General features: G+C 42.5%; 1 long non-coding RNA gene across 1 annotated transcript in view; it reads left to right on the forward strand.

Moving 5' to 3' along the window:
- LOC134159066 (uncharacterized) overlaps positions 1–4,621 on the forward strand; it is a 33,321-nt gene extending 28,700 nt beyond the window's left edge. Inside the window, exon 4 of the long non-coding RNA XR_009963028.1 lies at positions 4,013–4,621. This is a non-coding gene — a long non-coding RNA (uncharacterized LOC134159066). The remainder of the gene's footprint in view (positions 1–4,012) is intronic.
- Positions 4,622–6,879: the final 2,258 nt, after the last annotated feature.

Genomic DNA, 6,879 nt, shown 5'->3' on the forward strand with positions numbered 1-6,879 from the left:
TTGCTGGTTCCATTTAATGTCCATAAAAATTGTCCAGAAAGAACCCATGTTTGTCACACATAAGGGATTAGAACAGTAAAATTATTATTTATTTGCTCTCAAATAGTCATCCCAGAAATCTTGTGAAAGGGTTATTTGGGGGATTTTGCAAATGAAATTTAAAAATTATATATTTATGAGAAGAGAGGGAGTGTGAGCTGGGTTACACCTTGTTGGCTCTGGAGAGGTGGCTTAGCTGTTCTGCTTAGCTACCTCTAGTGCTGCAGATTTATCCTCATAAGCATTATGAGTGTGAGGGGCCAGCTTTTGATAGAAAATAGGTTTCAGAGCACTCTTATCAGCCAGCTGAAGTACAGACCAGTTTAAGCCATGCTGATACCTCCTTGACAAGGGGAAAAACCTGCTACTCAGACCCACTCCAGTTCTTTTTGTGGATGTTCAGCAGGGTCTTGCTGTCCGCCACATACAGCTGTGCTGCACAGTACAGCAATGGACTCTTTAGAGCCAGTGCTCTGCACGTGTGTAAGGCATACGGGCTTTTGGGGACCATACTGGCATTTTCTGTTGTTTCCTGATTAGCAGCGACTCTAACAGGGAAGATAATCAATGTCCATGTGGTTTCTACCACCTGACAGATCCCATTAGCTGGGACCGAGCTGAGCCCTCAGTGCGTCTTTCAGTTCAATAGAAATCAGCATGTGAAATGTGTATTTTTTTTGCCAGCTCTGATTACATATCAGTGATAAGATGTCATTCCTTACATTACCTTCCCATGCTTACTTGTAGTTGTCATTTCTCACTTTTGTTCCAGCTATTAAACTGTCAGCAAAATCCAGTGTTTTCTTACAATGTTGAACCTGCATTTTGGGGGGTTGTGTGAATGTGGTTTTGCATGAGTTTTTTTGTTTGGGTTTTAACTGTTAGAATTGCAACATATATAGAATCACAGAATCATAGAATAGTTAGGGTCGGAAAGGACCTTAAGATCATCTAGTTCCAACCCCCCTGCCGTGGGCAGGGACACCTTATGCTAAATCATATCACCCAAGGCCTCGTCCAACCTGGTCCTGAGCACTACCAGGGATGGAGCATTCACAACCTCCCTGGGCAACCCATTACAGTGCCTCACCACCCTAACAGGAAAGAATTTCCTCCTTAGATCCAAACTAAACTTCCCCTGTTTAAGTTTTAACCCGTTACCCTTTGTCCTGTTGCTACAGTCCCTAATGAAGAGTCCCTCTCCAGCATCCCTATAGCCCCCTTCAGATACTGGGAGGCTGCTATGAGGTCTCCATGCAGCCTTCTCTTCTCCAGGCTGAACAGCCCCAACTTCCTCAGCCTGTCTTCATACAGGAGGTGCTCCAGTCCCCTGATCATCCTTGTGGCCCTCCTCTGGACTTGTTCCAACAGTTCCATGTCCTTTTTATGCTGAGGACACCAGAACTGCACACAATACTCCAAGTGAGGTCTCACAAGAGCAGATATCTTCTGATTTCCCTTGCAGTGTCTTTTACTACAAATTAATAGGTGATTGCATGGCTGCATTCTTCCACAACCTTGATAGAAAACATGACAAAAGGAAAATTTTACAGTAATTACTTGTTCATGAAAACTAAGCTCTAAAAGAAGAGTAAGAAATACATATATAATTTACTTAGAAGCATTATCGGCACTGTATATTCATAACTAACAATATCTGCATCTTTAAATATACTTAGATACCTTTTTTTCCTGTTTCTATAGCCTTACAGTAACAAAATGAAAAGCAGGAAGTGTCATTATCAATGACCTATAAGCAAGTATAAAGGTTACGTTTGTGTGGCCCAGACACAGGATTAAAAAGGAGACCAAATTTTATAGGGCTGATACAGAAGAAACTCATTTCCATTTTTCTTTGGCAGCACACCATCCCTATGTAGATTCATTATGCAGTTATTAAAACAATAACTGTGTTATCCAACAACCTGAGAACTGAGGAGCTATCTAAGCTGTATTATTACCAGCCACTTTAATAGAATATAAATATCATATAGGATGTCATCACTGTACACAAAGCCAGCCATCACATAAATCAGTGTAACACACTGGGGTGTTACATCTGTATACTCTATAGGAGTTTTCATATGCAACCTTAAATTAAAATAACTTGTCTTCCTATAATTATTATGTCAAAATGTGTGAGAAACTGAAGTGCATCTGTAAAAGTAGAATTTCAAATATTATTTCAAAGTTCTGTCACTGTTTTAGGAGAATACATTTCATGTACATTTTCCTTTCCAATTTCCCCCCCTGCTCATTTTCCATTTTTCATTCTAGGCCTGGGTGGAACAGCTATTCCGGAATTTAATTCTTGCATTATTGTGGATTTTGTGCAATATGGATTCATCTTCCACACAGTAGGAAATTTGCACTAATGTGGCATGGGGAATTTTGAAGAGTTTAAATTTATTTTGTTGGTGTCTTCCTTACGCTTTTATGCAAGGACTAGGAAAATGCGTTATAATTTTAATGCCCTGAACTGGCAGAAGCATTGATTAGATGATGAGAAACAACAGGCCGTTTTCTCCTCCTAGTTCAAGACAATTATAAAACTTTATGTTATAACATACTGAAAATGTAGTCCTCCCTTTGAGGGAGGAGAAATTAGATGTGGTGATGAATAGGTTGTTACGTGACCTCAATGTTACCAGAAGCTTCAGGATCCCTGAGGAATGGTGGTTTTACCCCAGTCTGCATTATAGCTGTGGAGGGATATTTTCCTAGCCTGTACTTCTAAATACCCTTTGAGACAGTTGTATTCAGGAGTTAAAGCTGGTGTTGTTATACGGAACCTTCCTGCTGAGAATAAGATATGTAGAGGGAACACATCAGAAGATGAAACTATTTCAGTAGCTTGGGTTTCATCTATTTCTCGACATTCAGAGTTTGCAAAGAAGCCAGTTTCTTTGATCAGATCTGTATTTCTGCTCGGCATGTTGGAAAGGTCTTCCCCAGACTGGGGCTTCTCCTGTTTCTCCTTTCCAGCTTTAGCTCATGCAGTTATAATGCCTTGTTTCATACCTCAGACATGAAACAGGGTGGTATGTAACTATCTGGTGTTTTAATCCCTGATTTTGCTGCACTGAGCTTCCAGGAGCCATCGGGACTGGGCCTACACTGTGGTTGGGTGTCCTGGTTTAAACCATGACACTGGGGTTTGAGGGCTGCTGTTGATCTGCAGCTTTTGCAGGCACTTGTGTCTCTTTTGCTCCTTTGCTTGTCCATTTTCCCTCTGAGGCTGTTGGCCCTGTACTCTTTGAGGAAGACTATTTATGGGCTATTTCCTTAATTGTTAATCATTAATGGTAAGGTAATTTCCTTATAACAGGGATAGAAACAGAAATTTGACTAATTATTATCTCTTACTCAATGTTCTCTACTTTTCAAGTGTGTTTTGTATAGCATTGTATTGACAAAACCAGCTTTTTTAAAAAAACAAAGCAGAAATCATTAATGTAAGGTAACAACTATTAGTGGTTTACTGGGGATTTATCATTACAGGTCAGTTGAACACTTACTCCCCTGCCCCATCTTAGCAAATTTCATATCTGTTGCCCGTCTTTCTTGAGCATGATATGGTCATGCTTGATATGAAATCGGTGTGGCTTTACTACTCAAGCAAGGAAAAAAATCTGCCCTATTTAATAGCCCTTCTTCTGTGGATATTAATTTTTCTGTATGAAAATGAAGAGGCAGTCCCTTGCTGCTTTTCACATCATTCTTTATTTCCGATTGAATTGCTTCTGTCTGCTGAGCCTCATAAGGGTTGAACAAAATTTAAATATCAATTGCATCTAATGTGTACATAGAATAAAAGCAAAAAAGGATTATTAATGTGTTGAAATCAATACAAGCTCCAGGACTTCTGGAGGGAATTTTTGTAAAGGATCTATTTTTCTATTGAAGATTACAGTACAGTTTTAGCTAATTATCCTCAGACATCTTCTTTATTATCTCCTCTGTTTAATGACAGCAAGCACGGTTGTGTGTGATGGTGTTAATTCTCCCTTTATTCCTGCGCATCTCAAGCCTACAGACTTTCCTTGGCTTTCATCCATTTTTTGGTATTCTGGAACTTCTTCAGTGCAAGCTCTCAAATGAAAGGTTCTGCTTTGGCCCCTGAGGACCGCAACACAATATTGGATGCGGAGGCAGCAGAGGCCTGACAGATCCTGTTCTTTGATCTGCTGGAACTTCTATGGGCTTCTCATGCTGCCCCTGCCCGACAAACTACTGGGGGTAGAGAGGAACCACTGAAACAGAGGTATGAAAGCAGGGATTTATAGTGCTCTAAATGCACATGTACTGAAGTACAGGGATGCACCTTTTATTAAAGGTAGTGATTGTACTAAATAAAAAAGAGAAAAAAAGAGACGCACTTTCAGCAAAATAGAATGAAAAGCTAAATAACTGATCAAGGAGAAAACCTGTTAAACTGCTGGTGTGCTCAGCCTATGCTGCTGCAAGCAGCAGAGGTCTTTGAAAGCAGCTACAGGACTGCTTGCTTGTCTTGCTTGAGGTTTTGGGCTTGTACACCTTGTTGAAGCATGTGAACGCCAATAAAATTGTTTTGTTCAATTGATTTTTTTACACTGTTATGTCTTGCTCTGCAAACAAATTAAACAGAAAATGGCTGGGATTTTAAGAAGTGCACATCTCTCTGCAACCAACTAGAGCAGAAAATCTTTGTAGTAATTGACCTGCTGAGACTAATTCAAATACTCAGTGGCTTTAATGTCTTCTGCCTTACTTCACCAGAACCTGAATACAACTGTCTTCAAGAGTAACTACAGGAGCCGCTCATTTTTCCAGGCTGTTATTTTTGGGTATGGTAGGGAGTCAGGGAAGATAATGTGCTCGAGCAGAGCTCTGTCTGAGAACCATTTTCAAGCTTGTTACGAAGCTTTGGGGCAAATCTGTTTTCTGTTGGAGAGCTGCTGTTACATCTGTTTCACCTTTGTAAGAGGAAGATCCATGCTGGATCACTTCATCTGGGATGGCATGCTGCTGGCAGTGGCTGCTGCTGTGCATTGCTTCTGTACTCACTTTTATGATGTTTTGCCAACTCTGAATAGAGCAGTTCTTTTAAGCTGTTTCTTCAGGCCTAAACCCAATTTTTCTCCATGTCCATCTTTCCTGTTGAAGGAAATTACAACTGAAGCATATTCATTGTCATTGGTGGTTAAAATGTCCACTGAATGTTCATTTCCCAGAGCCTGTTTTAGAAGGCTGCAATATCCAAAAGCACATGTGAAGCATAGGACAAGTACAGCTGAGGCGACTCACTCTAGTTCTCTGAGTTTGGCTAGTGTTGGGTGTCTCCTTGGGCACAAAGCGCTGTCCTGCGTATTCCTGATGCTGCTGCTAGTCAAACCAAGCATACCCCAAGGAGAGGTATGCAGGGTGGTTCAGTGCATCTCACGCACTGGTGCCCCAGGCACTAACACTGTCCCTGCTACAGCCATGATGCACATAGGGCCTGGGGGCGTGCTGGCCCTCTCAGCCAGTGCAGGACCCCAGCTCTGGCTCTGTGCTGCCTCTGCTCCCACCTGGCATGACTTCTGTGGGGTTTCTGCTCCCACATCAGCCCCTGCTTCCCTCCTGCACTGCCAGCAGACATCTCTGGCTTCATTCCTCAGTCTGTGATCCCAAAATCATTCCTCCTTAGGCCTTATCAGATGCTGGAAGTTTGACCTTCTCAATGCTGTGGCTGCACCAGTGCATCTTTCAGTGCCACCTCAAGACCCACATCTGCAAGGTGCAGGCTCTGGGCGCTGGTTTGAAAGGGCCTCTAAGGCAGAACAGCTGCTGCTAGGGTTGCCAAATGTCAAAGACAAAGTACAATTTCCTTTGCTACATTTGAATGCCATGCACTGCAGGAAGAGCACATGGCTTTCCATGTGTGTTTGCAGTTGCAAGACTGCTGAAAAGGGAGCTTTTGTACACTTGGGGCTGAGCAACCCTACGCTGCTCATACAAATCAGTTTTGTGTGTGTCCATGGTTGACCCATGAGCCAGCAGCAGTGCCTCTTCCAACTGTTTACAAAAAATCACACATCTGCTCGGGACTGTTCCAGACTGAATGAATATTACCTGTGTCCCAAGACAGCGGCTTCCAGTTTGCTACGTATTCACTGCTCTGACGGACTGCAGGCAGCCAGCCTTTGGCTGCACAACTTGAAGTGATTCACCACAAGCTTTCTGTGGTTTTGAGAACATCAGATTCCAGTTTGTGCCCAGGACAAAGCGGGATTTTGGAGGCAGCTGCTCCTGACAAGTACCAGGGGGAATTTTCTGAATTATTCCTATTTGCTTCAGACATGACACAAAGTGAGTATTTTTGTCAGCTAAAGGGACCAGGAGGTGAATGGAAGCTGGGACAGAGGTGATGTGGAAGGGATAGGAGATGTGGAAGAGCCAGCTGATTTTGCACTGACTCAGCTGTATTTGTAATCAATTCCTCATTACTGCATGTAATTCTGTTCTCTTTCTGTATTTTCATCCCAGTTTCATATGATGCTTTCTGTTTACCTCATCTCCCCTTGAACAGCTTTTGATCTGTTTGACCACCATTAGACACACCTGGCAAGGCAGTCAGTTTAATGATCTTCAAGGATGTTGAGTTTCTACAAGGGGCCAGCACACAGCATGTGGTGCTCACAAAGCTGCCTCCTCCCTGAGATGAGCAGAGCAGTTCTCCCTGGCTCACACAGTCATGCAGGGGCAGAAGGTCCTCAGTGTGTTGGTCCCATTCCCATTCCCAGCCCCCTGTATCAGTGTGTGACAAGTGAGAGATTTAAGAAGTAACAGAAAGAAGGTGAGGCTAATGCAATTCAATTG

The sequence above is a fragment of the Pezoporus occidentalis genome, unplaced genomic scaffold (genome assembly GCF_034315485.1).
Source record: "Pezoporus occidentalis ecotype Australia unplaced genomic scaffold, CSIRO_AGI_Poc_V1 ctg14, whole genome shotgun sequence".
NCBI lineage: Eukaryota > Metazoa > Chordata > Aves > Psittaciformes > Psittacidae > Pezoporus > Pezoporus occidentalis.